Source organism: Lepus europaeus, chromosome 18 (assembly GCF_033115175.1).
Source record: "Lepus europaeus isolate LE1 chromosome 18, mLepTim1.pri, whole genome shotgun sequence".
Taxonomy (NCBI): domain Eukaryota; kingdom Metazoa; phylum Chordata; class Mammalia; order Lagomorpha; family Leporidae; genus Lepus; species Lepus europaeus.
In genome coordinates, this window is record NC_084844.1 from 71,648,859 (window position 1) to 71,667,095 (window position 18,237).

At 63.5% G+C, this 18,237-nt stretch overlaps 1 pseudogene; it reads right to left on the reverse strand.

The window, feature by feature from the left end:
• Window positions 1–2,373: 2,373 nt before the first annotated feature.
• The window catches only part of LOC133746995 (nucleus accumbens-associated protein 1-like), a 41,910-nt pseudogene continuing 26,046 nt past the window's right edge, over window positions 2,374–18,237 (reverse strand).

The window sequence follows — 18,237 nt, forward strand, 5'->3', positions numbered from 1 at the left end:
GAGCCGGGGATGGCCAGGGCTGCTATTAAGGCCCCAGCTGTCCTCAGGGCCCACAGCCCCATTCATCACTGCGGCCAGGCCAGCCAGAGGGGGACGCCGAGCCCCGGGGTGGCCTGCAGCTCCACACAAAAGGCGGAGTGTGGAAAAGCGGCTCCCCACGGCCCCATTCTTCACCCTGAAAAACAGAGCCGCGTGGAAGTGGCCATTTAAACAGCTCCTTCCTTGCGCCCCCATACAAGTCCCAATTGTCCACTGCCTGCCTCTCCACCTCCCTCCCACTTCCTGGTTGAGCCCGCCCACCAGGCCCAGCCAGGGGTCTCCGCAGGGCACCGCGCCACCCACGCCTCCCACTGCTGGGCCCCTGTGGCTCCTGACCTCAGGAGCCAGAGGGCATCTTGGTGGGGCGACGAGGCCATTCTGCCCCTGGACTCAGACAGACGCGGCCAGGGTGCTGGGGGCCAGAGCAGCAGCGGGCAACTAAGTGGTGTTGGATGGGTGGCACTCATGGTCCTCACCGCTGTGCTGCACCCAGCACCCCGGCCCCGTCTGAGACACACACACACGCGCACACACACGCACAGGCACACGCACACACACATCTCCTCAAGGCAAACCCTGAGGCCCGCAGCCCAGCCTCAAAGTCAGCTCCACTCAGGAACACAGCCGGCCCCTGGCCCAGCACTCCACCCACCCTCTCTCCTCTTGAGCCCAAAAGGCAGGCTAAACCTCAGAGCCTCCTCCCACCCCAGGAGGCCCTGTGCCCTCTGTCACTCATCTCCGCTTGGAAATAGAGAGAAACCTGCACTTGCTGGAAAATCACAACGCACTCTGCGCCCTTCCCAAAGGTGAAGCCCAGGGCCAGCAGGGCCAGCAGGGAGGGGACAGAGCATGGTCCAAGCCAGGCAAAGGGCCCAGAGGAGGGAGCCCTCTGGGTCGTGCCTGGGGGCTGGGCTCCCGAGTGAGGGCGCAGGGGCCACGTCCTCCTGGGCGCTGGTCGGCACTGCTTGCAACTTCAGCAAGGGGTCAGGAGCCGGCTGAGCAGGTGCCCCTCTTCCCTCTCCTGAACCCGCCCCCTGCCCTGTCCACCCAGGCTGGACCCAAATTCAAGGGCAGGAGATGGGCAGTGGTCCCTCCTAGGCGGGCTCCCCACGTACCTGCTCCCTCCCGCAGTCCTGTCTGGAAGACCCTGCACATCGCCCACCGACCAGCTACCTGCTCACCTCTGGCTGAGACAGGGCTAGGGCCAGCAGGGGGCCTCGGGGTCAGGAAGTTCCCAGGGGTCAGCAAGGGCGCTCCCACGACCCAGGCCAGCTGGCGCGGTGCTACCCGGTCCAAGGGGCAACGACTGAGTCCCAGGATCCAGACCGCGAGAGGAAGCCGGCGGGAACTTGGTGAGGGGTCCGGGCGCGCAGAGCCGCGCGCACCTGCTCCGGTAACCCGGGCCCACGCGGGTCCTCGACCGCGCTTGGAGGGAGGCGCGGGCGCGCAGGCCGCACTTGCGATGCCCAGGGGACCCCAGCCTCGCACCTCCCCAGCCCGGCTCGCGCGCGTGGAGCGCGGCTGCCACCTACTGGAGCCGACGGCGGGCAGACGGGAGGCGCTCGCCACCGCGCGGTGCGGAGCGGGGGCCGCCGGCGGCACCTGGGCTTTGGCCGGGGCTCCGGGGCGGCGCGGGAGCGACCGAAGCCGCCGCCGCCGCCGCCGCGCGCGCCACGACCCCGCGCGTCTGCGCGCCCCGCGGGCGGCCCGCGAACGCCGGGGCTCCGGGGTCCGGGCAGGGTCGCATGGCGGGGCCCGGCGGCAGCACCCGCCGAGCCCCGGCCGAAGGCGGCGGTGGCGGCGCCGCGCGGTGCGGGAGCCGGGGCGCGCGCGGGGCCGCGGCCGAGGGCCATTACCTTCCTTGAGGAGCTGCGCGTGGATCACCAGCACCAGGAAGCAGCAGAGCGCCTTCAGGAGCTGCATCTCGGAAAGGCCGCGCTGCCGCCCCCCCCGAAGTCGCGCAGCGGAGGTCCGGGCGCCGCATCAGCGCCCCGCCGGGTGCCCCGCGCCCGCCATCCGCCGCCGCGACTGGAGGCGCCACTCCGGGAGGCGATGTGTGTCTTTTCGGGCAGGGGGAGGGGAGCGGGCGGGGGCGGGCGGGGGCGGGGAGGTTAGCGGAGAGGCGCGGGCCGCGGCGGCCGCCGCTCCGGCCACTCGGCCACCATCGCGGGCTGCGGCGCGCCGGGGGCCCGGGCGCGGGGGGGCGGCCGCCGCGGCTCCATGAACGCGCCGCCGGCAGGGCCCGGACGGCGGGCCGCGGATTGCGCAACGGCCGGGGCGCGGGGGTCTGGCCGGCCGCAGCCCCTCCAGCGCCGTCTTCCCCCCTCCCGCCCGCTACTCGGCTTCGCCTTCCTCTTCCTCCTCCCTCGCCGCCGCCGCCGCCCGCGCTCGCTCCGGCCCGGGGTTCAGGGGGCCTCCGCGCCGCCGCCGCAGCAGCACCATCGCCGCTGCCGGGGCCCGCGCGGCCCGGCCGAGCCCGCCGCGCTCCAACTTGCGCCACCCGGGACCGACGGGCGGGTGCCTGGCGGCCGGTGCCGACCTCCGTGCGTCCCGCGCCAGCTCCGCTGCGGCCGGGAGAGGTCCGGGCCCCGCGCTGGGCTGCGCCGCCGCTGGCGGTGCGGGAGGCGGCCCCGCGCCCACAGGTGGGGCCCGCGACGCTGCGCCCGCCCGCCGGGCTCGGAGCCGGCCCCTCTCCAGGAGGCGGCGGGAGCGGAGGGCGCGCGGACGCCGGCGGCCGGGCCCGCGCTGCCTCGGACTCGGGAGGCTGGCACCCTGCTTGCAGAGCCGCCGGCGCGCACTGGGCCGCGCTGGGGACCCCGGGGACCCCCGCCGCCCTGCAGCGCCCCCGCCTGGCGCTCGGAAGGGTCATGCGGGCCGGTCCAGTGGAAAGCTGCGGGTCGGGCTCCACCTAGGCGCCCAGCGGCATCACTGCAGAGCCCACAGCAGCCGGCGCCGGCAGCGGGGACGCGCGGCCTCAGGGCGGGCCCAGCCCCCGCGGCGGCACCTCGAGGCCTGGGGTTAAGCGGGAAGCCCGGACCAAGGTCTCTGAGCCCTGACCGCTGGCCGGCGCAACCAGGGCTTGGCGCTCCGAGCTCCGTGAAACGGAGCATCCGCCTGGAGACGCGCACTCCCCTGGCCCGCACCTGGCTTCCTCCCCTGCCCTCGTGGAGGAGGGGCAGGGCTGTTCGGCCGGGAGCAGGGGTACTGGTCCCGGAGAGCCACCCAGGAACCCGGAGCCTGCGCCTCCAACCTCGCTCAGCAAGGAGCAGTGACCCAGTGCTGCCGGTTCTGCCTGGGCCTGCCCCTGGCTTTGAGGGGGGCGGGGTTGTGTGGGTGGCAGCGAGGGGGCCTGGCTCTTACACACACAGTGGTCATGTGCCGGGGAGGGGCAGCGGCCAGAGGCTGAAGGGCTCATGGAGGTCAGCGAGATCAGGCTCTGCTGTGTGCATTTGGGGAAACTGAGGCACACAACTGAGGTTGGCAGAGGAGGCCCAGCCAGAACCTGAGCTGGCCACGTGCCTGTCCTGCCTCCGACGCAGGGGACTGAGAAGCAGGTCCCCCCACACCAAAAGGAGACACAGGATAGCCCAGACCCCGCCCCCAGGACCCAGCCCAGCAGCCCAGGGGCTCAGGCCCTGTCCTGGCAGGAGCTACCACAGGGTCCCCTGGACTCCATGTGCAGTAAGCATGGCGCCCAACCCTCCCAGCCCCAGCCCCAGCCCCAGCCCCAGCCAGTGCTCCACGCCGGTCCTGCCTCTCCCAGCTCCCAAACCCTGACCTCCACCAAGGTCGTTGGCCTGGGCGCTCACCTGGAGTGGGCTCTCCACAGCAGAAGCCTCCCAGGCCTGCAGGGCACGCATCACACAGGGGGCCCCCAGACCCCACAGGGACCCCAGCTGCCACATGTGCAGAGTGCCCGGTCAGGCATATGTCCCTGGAAACCAAAAAAGTACTCTGAATTTACTAGGGGAATTAACTTTAAATTTAATTCATTTCCTTTTATTTGAAAGGCAGAGAGAAAGAGAGAGAGAGAGAGAGAGAGAGAGGCAGAGGTCCTCTGTCTGCTGGGTCAATCCCTAAATGCCTGAAACAGCCAGGGCTGTGCAGGGCCAAAGCCGGGTGCTCAGAACTCAGTCGGGGTCTCCACGTGGGAGGCAGGGGCCCGAGTGCCTGAGTTGGCATTGCTGGCTCCAGCGTCCACGGAAGCAGGAAGGAGGCAGCAGAAGTGGAGGAGGCACTGCGGTGTTAGGACCTGGGGTCCCAACCATCCTCTTAACCTCCGCGCCCAGCGCCCACCCCTGCTGGGGGACGTGGAGGGATGACCCACCCAGAGGCTTCTATACAGAGAAAAGGGAAAGAAATCTCACCACGACTGACAGGGCCTGCTAATGCGTTTCCAACGGTGGGACGGGGCCTCTGTGCTGTGGGGGCCGAGGGTCCGGAAGACCACCTGTCGGGGATGGCAGGTAACCGAATGTGTACCCGGAAGAGGAATGGCACGTGAGAAGGGGAGAGCCCTGTGTCTGGCCCCCGACCCCGACAGAGCCGACTGTGGCGGCTCCTGAAAGTCAGCTCAGGGCGGCAGCCTGGGCCCCTGGGCCCCGAGCAGGACCGAGGCAGCCAGTCGCACAGGCAAGGCAACGCGGGACCCGAAATGGTGCTGTCAGGAGCGAGAGATCCAAAGGGTGAGGGGATCCCGGGCCTGTGCTGAACAGGGGGAAGGGGCTGCAGCCTGAGCCGCCAAGAGGCTGCACACGTGGGACGCCACTGGGGGGCGCCAGCACCCCCAGGCGTAGGCGGATGTGCGGGGAATCCCGACTGGACTGTGCTATTTCTTTCTTTCTTTCTTTCTTTCTTTCTTTCTTTCTTTCTTTCTTTCTTTCTTTCTTTCTTTCTTTCTTTCTTTCTTTTTTTTTTTTGACAGGCAGAGTGGACAGTGAGAGAGAGAGACAGAGAGAAAGGTCTTCCTTTGCCATTGGTTCACCCTCCAATGGCCACCGCGGCCAGCGCGCTGTGGCCGGCGCACCGTGCTGATCCGAAGCCAGGAGCCATGTGCTTTTCCTGGTCTCCCATGGGGTGCAGGGCCCAAGGACCTGGGCCATCCTCCACTGCCTTCCCGGGCCACAGCAGAGAGCTGGCCTGGAAGAGGGGCAACCAGGACAGAATCCAGTGCCCCAACCGGGACTAGAACCCAGTGTGCCAGCGCTGCAAGGCGGAGGATTAGCCAATTGAGCCACTGCGCCGGCCTGGACTGCGCTATCTCCCCTGGTGCTGGGCGACATTGTCCTGCCCTGGGACCCAGGCAAGTTCAGCTCAGGCCAGAGGCAGGCAGATGCTGGCCAGACTGCCTGGAGGTCCCCCCAACCATGGAAAATGTGCGTTTCCTTAAAGCTGCACCCCACAGGCCGGGCTCTGCCTCACTGGGACGCAGCCAGTAGGTGACACCCAGCGGCAGGGTAACCATCGGTGCGGCTCTCAGGGTCGTCTCCGTCCATGGCCGTGCCCACCCCTACTGCGGTTATAGCTGTCCCACCGCTCCATTCTGTAATGTTTTAATGAAGAAGCACGCACATTACTCTATGAAACAGGATTTTTAACATTTGATGGCTGTGTTTTAATACAACTGGCTTTCTTAGTAATTCTGTGCATCGTTATTTAATCCTGAGAGGGGCTCCGGTGGCTTCAGCAGATTGCCAAGAGGCCCAGGGTGCAGGACAGGCTGCAGACCAGACCCCTGCCCCTGCCTCTGCGAGAGTCAGGGTGGAGTGGGGCTGAGGACCAGGCACGTGGCATGAGCGAGATGCACAAAGCAGCCGGGCCCCGGGGTGGAGCCGGCCAGCAGATCCCGTGCCTGCTTCCAGGGAGGCCCGCCTGTGCCCGCAACCTGGCCCTTCCAAGAGGAACGCTCCAGTATCCCCGTGAAGCAAGGAGCCCCTCGGGATGTGCTGGGCAGCGAGACTCACGGGGACCAGCCGGGATCTGTGCCTCTTACGCCACAGGCGCTGGCCGACACGTGGGGGCACAGACACCTGTGTCCTATGGGATGGAAGTGATCTGGGGTGGAGTAAAGTGATCCTAACCGTAGTGACTCTGAGTAAACCCAGTCCCAGAGTGTTTGAGAGACCAGGATGGGAACAGAAGAAACCCAGAGACGAACCAGAGGTAAACAATGAAATCTCGGACGTTAGCGTGACTGAGCTGCACAGAGGGTGCAGCGGCCAGAGGGTGGGTGGGGGATGAAGACCAGGCTTTGGGAAAGTGGCATGCAGGAAGGTGGAAGAGAGTGGACACAGGGATGGTGACCCATGCTGGCCGCCTGCGATTGGCTAGAAACCGTACGGGAGAAAGGCAGGCAACCCAGAGGTGCACACTGTGCAGAGCGAGGCTGACTGCGTCACTCGGTCCCCACGAGATCTGACAGGTGGACCGGGAGCCACATGCTCCAAGGAGCTCGAAACCCGGCAGATGGAGGGCAGCCTGGGCAGCAGCCAGCTCAGGCCTGTGTAGTCGGAGGGAGAGGACCGATCTGGCAGCGCAGCCAGTGGTGGGGCCATCTTCACGCTTTTACCGAGAAGACCCTGCACCTGGCCAACCTGCCAACCACAGCGGCCCTGTCCAGCTCAGCTGTCCCCTCCAGAGAAGCAGCTGTCCCCAGAAAGCAGCATGGGGCAAAGTAAATGTTCACCGGCCAATTAAGCTGTCAGGAATACGCCCGAGGAAGCGCCGTGCCTGGTCCTGGGCCGCAGCCGCTCCTTGGAAGGCAGAAGCCCTATAGGACACAGAGCTGCAACCCGACCCCCGCCAACGGGACGGAGCTGTAAATGCTGTAAATGCGCTCGTTCTGTCCACTGCTTCCAATCAGCTCGTGCGCACAGCTAACCCATCACAGCGGGCGGCTTCAGGCGGATTCTTCTGCACCACACAGTTTCCTTTCATTTCCCACACAGGCTCGAGTGCCCTTGTGTTTCTGGAGAGAGCGACACTCAAGGTGAGCGCACACACACACAGGGAGGTGGGGGGGCCCTGCTTCTTACTGCTCAGAGTAGAAAGTGAGGGGCCCGGGCAGAGGCTTGGCAGCCACAGCAGAGCTCCAGCACGCGCTGGACATCGTATTTGCTGAGGATAAATAAATGGCCCTAGAGTGAGGAGCCGCAGAGGGGAATGAGAGCTGGGAGCTGTGCAGTCCCCAGGGGTGGGTGGGGGAGGGGCAGGCGGTGCCATGATTGGGAGACCTGGCGTCCCACAGAGATGTCAGTGCCTGCTGGTGTGTTCTAAGTGGTATGAACCCCCTTGGCCTCTCCAACCGCCACAGGCCGTGGCGGTGGAAGGCTCAGCCAGAGGATGTCCATGCAGCATCTCAGGTGGGCGGGGACTCAGGGCCACTTGCAGGGGGGCAGCAGAGTAACCTCAGAATGCAGGGGGGGGGGGCTGCTTCTGAGTGTGTGCAGAGCAAGGCGCAGCCCGGGAGGCCCCAGCACAGGTCAGGAGCTGGGGGCAGACCCGATGTGGCCCTCGAGGGACCTCGAGATGTCCTGGGAGGGCCCAGAGCATGGTAGCTGCAGCTCCTGCTGGCCCCTGGGGCTAGGGAGGGAAACAGGCCTGGGTGGGAGCCCAGGACCCCCACGTCACCCTCAGCTGGGATGCAGGCAGCGGCTGGAGGCTTGGCTGGAACCGATCACGGTAGCATCTGGCACAGCTCCCAGGATCACAGGAGGACCTGGCCCCAGGGGTGCAGAGCAGAGGCCATGGGAGCCCATGATGCACACCTGCCACCCAGCTGGACCACAGCAGGTGGACTCCTGTGCTGTCAGAGGTCAAGTTCACTACCAGACACACCCCCAAGGTCACACAGCACAGATACTCAGACCCAGCAGAGATGCCCCCAGTGCAAAGTTTGCTGAACAAAGGCCATGCACACAGAGGCTGGAGGAGGGGGCTCTGTCCAGCCCCTGAGGAGCCAGGGAGGCCTCAGTCCAGCCCCTGAGGCAGAATGAATCAGGGCCCCTAGACAAAGCAGCTCTCCCCGGGGGAGGAGTCTGATGAGGCTGGGGGGGGAGGCCCCGCAGGGGTGGGGACACAGGCAGAGCTCACAGCACAGGCTGGGAAGCCTGAGGAGCAAGTGTGCACCGGGCTCTCCAATCTCCACAGGCAGAGCTGCCGGGGCCTAGAACGCACCAGCAGTGTGAAGCCGGGGCGAGGGGTGGGGGCCAGACCCGAGCCAGGGTGTGGGCTGAGTCCAGGAGCGGGGAACAGCAGGGCTGGCGGGAGGGAGAGACGTCCCCAAGCAGGGTGGGTGGGTCCTAGAGCTCCTGGGCCCTGGGGCTCACACATGTGGCAGGAGCACGCTGGGCTGCGGAACAGGGACCCCCCCGTGGCCACTCTCCTAGCAGCTCTGCCCCAGACAGCACTGTGCTCTTGCACCCCCGCCTCCTGGAAAAGGGAGGCGGAGGGTGTGAGCTCATGCACACTCCAACTCATGCACACTCCAACCAGGGGGTGCAAGAGGGACGGAACTGAGTGTGAGGACTGTGTGTATGTATGTGTAGCCGTGTGCATGTGCAGGTCTGCGTGTGTGTGGAGTGTGTCTCTGTGTGCAGTACCTACATGCATGAGTGAGCACTTAGTGCACACACGTGCAGTGCATCTGCCTGTGTCCTGGCATGCGCACACCTGCCTGGCTGTGTGCCTTCACTGCACACGCAGCCCAGGCAAGTCCCCGGCCTCCTTCCAGTACCACAGCAGCATCACGGGAAGCCATGGGGCTGGTGTGGGGCCATCAGAGCAGCTTGGTGGCTGGAGTGCTGCTGGGACCCCAGCCCCTCTGTGTGCCGTGCAGCCCCAGGGAGTCGACAAGAAGGTGTCAACCCAGGGAAGGGAGGGGCTGGCAGCCTTCTGTGCACACACCGGGCTTTCCACAGGGTCTCCTGCAGCCCACGAGGCAGGCACAGAGCCGGACTCCTGGAGCAGGGATGGGGAGCGTCACGCCGGGCTCCTCTTCCTGCGTCCGTGCCCCTGTGCACCTGCACCTGGTGCTGGGCATGGCTCCCGAGCAGGGCCTTTCTTCCTGGGTGGTGTCTGTAACCATGCCCCAGGCGCGACTTGGAGAACAGCCCCCAAAGGGCACAGAGGCAGGAGTGCAGCTGCAACAGAGGGCCCAGGAGGAAGCTGGAGTCTTCCACACCTGAGCTTGTGCGTGGGATCCCCTCTCCCACGCCAGCTGCACTTCACTCCCTGAGGGATCCCAGCCCTCGCCTTGCCTGTCTGTCATTCCAAGGAGTGGGAGAAAGGGGTCCCTGGGGGAGCCTGTACCCCCAGCCCGACCACGGTTACACACACAGGCCCGCCCCTCAGGCTGCAGTTTGCTGATAAGATCTGAACACCACATTCAAATGTCACTCATGTCGACTGCATTTCGTGGTGCTCGCCTCACGCCTGCCCAGACACCAGCAATGGTTCCCCCATGCACACCCCAGGCCCCCAGGCACCCAACAAGGAAGCTGGGCCTGGCCTTGCAGTTTCCAGAAACATCCAGGCCGGCAGCGGAAGTCAGAGATGGGTCCCCATGTCCAGATGCATGCTGCCTCCCGACACCCCCTCTTCCACATCCCTGCCACCACCCTGAGCACTCATGGTGCCAGGTAACCAACCCACGTCACTGACAGGATCCCGGACGGCTGCCAGTGGGGCGTCCACATGAGGCCCCGCCCAGGAAGGCCAGCAGGGGAGGGCCCCACGCCCCAGCCCACTCTCCACCGGGCCCCTCGTGCAAGGCTGGCCCTGGCCTCAGGACTAAGGCAGTGAGCTCCCCACCTCTGCACTGTCCCCTGGCACTTGAGGACTGGGAACATTGGGCAGCTGAAGGAGGCCCGGTGAGGGGCCGCAATCCAGTGGCCCATAAGCCACTGGCTGGGACCACGAAATCAACACAGGCTTCTGGGTGGCTGAGCCATGGTCGGCAGCTGCACCCCAACCACTAGCCACATGTGGATCTCCCCACACTGCAGGCCTGGCCCGTCACTCACATGTGCTGAGACTCCCCGCATGCGGGTGGCGCACACTGCCGGAGGCTGGCCCCAAGCACTGTCTTCCTCCATGGGCACCGGTGGGGTGGGCTCGGCCACACAGAAGGGACTGTGGTCCAAGCTCAAGCTCCGATGCTGCACCGAGACCCAGTTCCCAGGTGGGCGGACACCCAGCTCCAGCAGCGAGCATCCCGGGGCCTGAACTCCACATGGCTCCTGCTCTGGGGGCACAGCAGAGACAGAGGGGAAGGCGGCCAGTTAAAGGACAGCAGAGGCTGAAGCTGAGGCAGCAAGTGACCGCTGGCTGGTCAGCAGGCGGGGGCTCCCTTCCTGGGTGCACACAGACCATTGGCTGGTCGGCCTGCCGCTGCACTCTCATTTACCCTTTAGCCGCCTTGGAACCCCAGACAAGAGCGGTTGTGACCTCCATGGCACCCACCTTCCCTGTCCAGCAGAGCCGGAACCGTGGCTGCTTGGTGCTTTGGGCTGCCTGGGCAGGGGACCCACACCCCCTCTCCCCCCTCCTCGTCTCCCTGCTCAGGGGCCCGCCGGCTACTCAAGGCCACCTGGCCCTTTGCTCATCTCCCAAGCCTGTCCTTCATCCTGTACCTGGCCACACCTCCCCCTGCAACACCCCAGGGGCACCCTGTGCCCCACATCCTTGCCCCTGGCCAGGGCCTTGGCTCTGGGTCACAAGGCAGCTGGAGCCTTGCCTGGAGCAGGAGTTCAGTGCATGGGACAGGAGGACCCTCCTCTCAGCCGCCTGCCCACCCCCAGCCAGCTCACTCTGTCCAGCTTCTGCCAGCTCCTGCCCCATCCCAGCGGCCACCGGGGCAGCTCTTATCTGACCCGTGGCCACGATTTCCTTGCTCCCCATTTTGAAATTCTTATCGTTTCTGCACACATCAGCTCACACATCAGCTGCCCTGGATTCTCCCTGGTCTCAGAGTGGGCTGTCTTTCAATGCATTTCCAAGTGGGGCTGGGGGGCAGCCTCTTGGCCTGGGTGGGGACCAGGTGCTTTCTCATCTTGCTTGTACACCTGGGGCCTCTGCAGCCACATGGGCAGGACACCAGGGTTGCCCCCCACCGCCAAGCTAGGGCTCAGCCTGCCCCTCCAGTAAATAAACAGAAACATTTTATTCTTGAAAAACAGTTATTTTCCATTCAAATATCCTTGTAGAAATGTAATTAAATTGAAGATGCTACAGCTGAAGTCCAGAGCACACCCCCCAAGGCCACCCAGCACAGGTGCGCAGAGACAGCCGCTTTGTAACAGCACAGCCTGGGAATATCTCTGCCCCAGCCAGCAGGTGACAGGATACTGTGGAGTGGGGAGGGGGCGCAGATGAACTGGACCCACCGCCGACAACACACTTCCCCACACCCCTGGAGAGCACACTGCAGGGGCAGGCAGGAGCCCGCTATGGTGGGCTAGGCCCCGGCATGGGCCTCGTGCACGCAGTTCTCGCAGCAAGCGTAGGAGACAAAGATGCTCATGGACCGTGGAGCAGACTGAGGCTCTGTGACCTGTGTCAGCACAGGAGAGGCCAGCCGGAGCAGCATCCACCTGGGCAGCCCCTGTTACTTCCCTCGAGAGCAGAGTGAACGTCTCCACAGAGCCCCTCACTCCCTAACTCACCCACCTGTCCATCTATCCACTCACCCACCTGTCCATTTATCCACTCACCCACCTGTCCATCCATCCACTCACCCACCTGTCCATCCATCCACTCACCCACCTGTCCATCCATCCACTCACCCACATGTCCATTTATCCACTCACCCATGTGTCCATCCATCCACACTCCCACCTGTCCATCTATCCACTCACCCACGTGTCCATCCATCCACACTCCCACGTGTCCATCCATCCACTCACCCACCTGTCCATCTATCCACACTCCCACCTGTCCATCTATCCACACTCCCACCTGTCTATCTGTCTGTCTACCCATGAGTTCCCTCATCTAGTCGTCCATCCACCCATGACCCATCCATCCATCTATCTGTTGGTCTATACATCCACCTGTCTGTCTGTCCACCCATCATTCATCCATCCGTCTGTTCATCCATTACTCATCCATCTGTCCATCTGTCCTTTCTTCCATCCATCCATCTGTCCATCCATTCATCCATCATCCGTCTATCCACCCATAAATCCATCCATCCATCATCCATCCACCTGTCCATCCATCCATCATCCATCCATCCATCCATCCACCCGTCTGTGCATCCATATATCTACCTGGCTGTCCATCTACCCATGACCCATCCATCTGTCTGTCCATACATCCACCTGTCTGTCCGTCCACCCATCATCCATCCATCCATCTATCATCCATCCAATCATCCACCCATCTGTCCATCATCCATCCATCCTTTCACACATCGATCTATCTCCTCTCCCTCCTTGCCGCTGGTCTAGGCAAGGAGTGTTCAGTAGAGAATAAAACCCTCACCTGTTACCCAGAGTCACTGCTCTGGGTCAGTTCAGGTCCACAGGGGATGGCCCTGAGGCCCGTGACCTGCAGCTTTCCTGGGCTCCCCGTGGGCTGAGACAGAGCACACAGGTGCCACAGGGCGAGTGACAGCAGGGCTCTGACCCTTGGCCCTGCAGAGCCCAGCTCAGTGAGCACCAGCTTCCCCCAGGGAATGGTCTCACTTGTCCTCTGCGGCTTTTCTGCTGGCTCCACAGGGGCTGGCCCCAGCTGCCCACCATCCTCGCTCCCTGAGTACAGTGAGCAGATAGGACATGCCTCATCTCCAGCGCAGCTGGTGGGGGAACCCATACAGGGCACCCCTGCTGTGTGACGCCCATCTCTCCTCCTGACCTCTGACCTCTTGGACCTCAATCTGAGTGGCTGGTGTTGGCTGCTCCATGAGTAGGAGCCACAGCAACATGGCTGGACCACCGGGCTGTGGGATCAACGCAGGGGGCAGGGAAGTCCCGAGACTGAGAGCCCGGTGCCAGCCGGCGCTGGGGAGGCAGCATCCTTGTGTTGGCTCTGGTGGCAAGACCACTTTACCTGGGGGAGGCACAGGTCCCCTCCCTGGCCAGGGCCCTTCCCAGACACAGGTGAACACACTAATGGCACAGCCAGCACTGGCCCCTGCTGGCCCCTAACCACATCAGCACAAGCCAGGCTGTTGGCGAGGGGCACAGACTCCGTGTGGCCTGGGAGTCCATCCCTTTGCCCTCCAGGCACCAGCACCCATGCCTGCCCCACCGGACCAGGACACAGAACCCCCCACGGATGAGATAGGCCACCATCCGCTGGAGGCCGAATGGAGATAGCAAGGTGGGGGTGGCCCTGGCCCTGTGCGCTGAATGTCAGAGATGGCTGAAGGTCAAGGCCACCGCTCGGCTGCCAGCAAGCCAGCAGGAGGCTCCATCCAGCCAGTGTCTGGTGCGGGAGCTGCCAGCCTGTGGCTCCCCCCATGGCTGCTGGCACCATCTCCTGCCCAGATGGCGGCCCTGGGTCTCGAGGGGGGCAGAAAGGTCACAGATGCCATCTAGTGTAGAGGCAGCTCCCCGAAGCTTGTCAGCCTCTCCCCCTGTGCTCAGGAGCACTGTCCACGGGAGCAGTGCTGGGCCCAGCTGGCCAGAGATGCACCTGGGGAGACCAGCCGTCTCTGTTCGTCAGGGGCCAAGGGCTTTGGGGGCTGCAACCTGGACCTTGTGGACCCCCAGGGAAGCCAAATTTGTGTCCCCCAGCCCGAGAAGCCATTTTGCTGGGAGCCAGGCTCCTGCTGAGACATAGGTGATCCCTGGGTCACTGGCCACAGGCCAGCCCATGGAGCTGCTGGGCACTGTCTGTTCCCCTCCCAGCACTGGAAATAATTGGGGGCTATGACCGCATGAACAGTAGCAGAAAAGGTAGCAGCGGTGGTGCATAAACTAGTAGTGGGGGTGGGCTAACGAGTAGTGTGGTGTGCTAACTAGTAGTTGGGCATGCTAACTAGTAGTGATGTAACTAGCAGTGGCTTCATACTACCTGGTAGTAGGGATATATAACTAGCATTGATGTAGTAACTAATGGTGGTGTCATACTAACTAGTAGTGGGAATGTACTAACTAGTAGTGATATAGTTGCCAGTGATGTCATACCAATAAGTTGTAGGGTATATAATAGTTGTCATATAATAACTAGCAGTGGTGTAACACTAACTAGTAGTGGAGTGTATAACTAGTAGTCATGTAATAACTAGTAGTGATATAATAACTAGTGGTGGTGTCACACTAACTAGTAGTAGGGATGTGCTAATCAGTGTGGCATAACTGTGTGCTAAATAGCAGTGGGATAGTAACTAACAATGGTGTCACACTAGTAGTGGGGTGTATAATTAGCAGTGGTGTCACACCAACTAGTAGTGGGGATGTGCTAACCAGCAGTGGTGTAGTAACTAGTGGTAGTGTCATACTAACTAGCAGTGGGGATGTACTAACTAGTAGTGAGGGTGTATAACTAGCACTGGGAATGTGCTAACCAGCAGTGGTGTCATCATCCTACCTGCAGTGAGCAGCGTGGTGCATTAACCAGTGGCCCCCACTACCTGGTGGTGGTCATGGCACTGAACCCAGCACTGGCAGTGAGAGCAGCGGCCATGGTGGCTCCAACCCTGACACTCCCACTTGTCCTGTAGGAGCCATCCTGTATCCAGCTGTCCTGTAGGAGCTGCCCTGTCTGCCCCCAGCTGTCCTGTGGGAGCCGCCTTGTCTGCCCACAGCTGTCCTGTAGGAGCTGCCCTGTCTGCCCACAGCTGTCCTGTCCCCAGCTGTCCTGTAGGAGCCACCCTGTCTGCCCACAGCTGTCCTGTAGGAGCTTCCCTGTCTGCCCACAGCTGTCCTGTCCCCAGCTGTCCTGTAGGAGCTGCCCTGTCTGCCCACAGCTGTCCTGTAGGAGCTGCCCTGTCCCCCAGCTGTCCTGTAGGAGCCGCCCTGTCTGCCCACAGCTGTCCTGTAGGAGCTTCCCTGTCCCCCAGCTGTCCTGTCCCCAGCTGTCCTGTAGGAGCCACCCTGTCTGTCCCCAGCTGTCCTGTAGGAGCCGCCCTGTCTGCCCACAGCTGTCCTGTAGGAGCCACCCTGTCTGCCCACAGCTGTCCTGTAGGAGCCGCCCTGTCCCCAGCTGTCCTGTAGGAGCCGCCCTGTCCCCAGCTGTCCTTAGGAGCCTCCCTGTCTGCCCGCACCACAGCCTGGGGAAGACGGCACTCGAGGAACGGATGTGAGGGCCGGTGCAGAGCTGCGAGCAGAGTCACTGTCCCGAGGGCCTTCCAGCCATGGACAGCACAATGGAGGTGACCCCATGGCTGTCTCCTGTTCCAGCGCGTGTGCAGCCCTGGCCAGAGCTGCCCAAAGCTGGCTGTGGAGCACACAGATTTCTGAAGGAGGTCAGAGCCACGTCAGTCACTCGGGCTCCGCGTGGAGCATCAGAAATGGTTTATTGATTTTTGCAGAACACAGGGGAGTGTCATTTGTGCAAGCAGCTCATTACCACCTGCTGCAGCCTGGAACTTTCCATCGGGGACCTGGGCCACCCCAATCATGGCCAAAGCCAATCACGTCAGCCCCGCGTCAGCACGAGGAGGTGGAGAGGCCACAGGGCCTGCTCGGGATGGAGGCGGCACGGCCCATGCCTGGGGTCACCTGCACCTGCCTCCCTGCACCCCTCACCCCTTAGCCGTGTTACACCTGCCACGGGGCCACAGACACACTGGCGACAGAACCCTCTCGAGCCAGGATGGAAGGCTTTGCTGTGGGGTGTGGGCCCTTCCTGGGCTCTGTGCGTCTGTCCGTCAAACAGGAAGGGAATTCCCAGAGCCGCTGATGGGGACACTGGGCAGTGTGTGCGGTGAGCCCTGCCCTGTGCCCCATGGCCCTCTGGGAATCATGGCTGGCCAGCTCTGCTGAGACATATGGCTCACGGCTCCCACATCAGCGTGGGCTCCTTCCCTGTCCACACCCTGCCCTCGGCCCTGCTGTGTCCACACCCACCAAGTTCAGAGCCGCAGTCACGTGGGGCCCCCACTCCCACACAGAGCAGAGATGGGTCTGCCCAGGAACCAATGGGATGCAGTGCCTGTGAGACCCCAGGAGCAGGATCAAGCCCACCTTGGAACGTGGTTCTCTCATTTCCGTGTCCGGAAAGTACCTTGTGGGGCTGGCACTGTGGCACAGCGGGCTGAGCCCCTGCCTACAACACCAGCATCCCATGTGGGCACCGATTCGAGTCCCAAGCTCCCTGGGAAAGCAGCAGAGGATGGCCGAACAAAGCACCTGACTCGGCTTCTGCCTGGCTCAGCCCCAGCCATCGTGGCCATTCGGGGAGGGAACCAGCAGATGGAAGACCTCTCTCTCTTTCTTTCCTCTCTCTCTTCCCCAGTCTCTTCTTCTCTCTCTCTTTCTCTCTCCCAGTCTCTCCCTCTATGCCACTCTTTTAATAAAAAATAAAATAAATCTTTTTTAAAAAGAGCAGAAAGTGCTTTGTGTCCTTAGCACCTGCTGGTGCTGTCCCTCTGGGCTCCCAGGCGTCCCAGCATGCCCTCCAGTGACCAGAAGCCAAGAAGGAAGACACGGACATGTTGTCAGGGCCATATGGAAGCCAAGGAGTCCATCTGGATAGCGGCCCCGGCCATCACTGACCCACCCAGGAAGTGGACAGGCCTCTGCCGGGCAGCACATGGAGGCCCCATGTCCTGACAGGCAGCTGCATAGCCTGGAATGGCTCGGTGTGTCCACAGAAAGAAGACCCGGGCCAGGGGCTCCCAGCCACATCTATCCCCCCCCCACGATGCTCTCCAGCCGCACAGACAGCCGGCTGGTGACAGCGGCGGGGGCGGCAGGAGGCCCCGAGGACCTGCAGTGTCACAGCAGGCATGGGCAGGGGCCACAGAGGCACGGGCTGCCCCGGTCAGTGGTTCAGGAGGGGCCTTGGCGTCCACTCCTGGCCGAGGAGACCTCACAGGGCTGGTGTCCCTCTGACCCCTCAAGCCACCCACTCCGGTCCCAGGCAGCTGGGCAGTGCCCCTCCCTGTCCGGGTTCACTTGTTGTTGGACACGGGGACACATTTTCTACAATCGAACAAACGCAGGACAGACGCGGCCTTGTCCGCCCCCAGACCCTGAGACGGTGGCTCGCAGCCTGTTTCCTACCAGGAGGACATGCCAAGGGCCCCGCACTCAATACCCCGGGAGAGGCGGGGCGGATCCAGGGGCTTCGTCCCACCCAGACTGAACCTGGGACTGTGCAAGAGGCCGGGCACACAGCACGGCCCGCTGCTGGCAGGAGCAGGAAGCTCCCTTATCTCAGGAGTGGGGGCAGGATCCACCTCGCCCAGCACCCGCACCTGCAGGGGCAGAATCCGGGGGAGGGGCAGAGACGCGGGCACCCACCCCAGCCCCCACAGTCAGCACGACTCCACCACAGTGCCTGGGACGCCGCCAAGAGTCTGGAGGTGACCCTTTCCCCAGGAGGCTGCCATGGTGCTGGGTGACAGGTGGCCCAGCATCTGTGGGAACCCAGCCCCACTGCCCAGGGGGCTGCCCCAGGTGATCTCAGCAAGAGACACTTCTCTCTGTTCCAGAAGCTGGGGTCCAGGGTCACAGCATGGCCAGCCCACGGCACGGCTCCCAGGCGGGTCCTGCTGCTGCCCCCTGCACCCTCTGCGGGCTCTGCCCCTGGGGACTTACAGGGCAGCCACACTGTGCCCTGGCTGACTCCCTCCCCCTCCCGAGCTATAACTGGCCCCTGGTTGTTCTCTGAGGACAGAGCGGGAGACGGAGGTTGGATGGAACTGAAACTGCCTCCCCCAAGGCCAGGCAGCGCCCACCATGGGCAGTGAGTGGGCACGGAGAGCTCAGGCCCTGGCAAGGGGGCCTGGGCCTCTGAGCCTACCCACTCCCCTCTCCCCGAGTCCCCCAAGGCAGCGCCCCCTGAGAAGCCACTGGAGTGACAGGTGCCTCTGCGAATGGGTGTGCATCCTTCTGGGGGGCGGACACTCGGCGGAGATCTCCCTGAGGAGCTGGCTCAGGCAGAAAGCCAGCAGAGGAGGGACGAGGAGGGGGCCTAGGTCAGACCCCGCCCCCCATGCCCGGGACCTGGGCTCCTGGAGAGGGAGCTGGCAGCCACCACAGGAGGCCACATCAGGCCGGCCACACCCACCTGTGCTCATGGAAG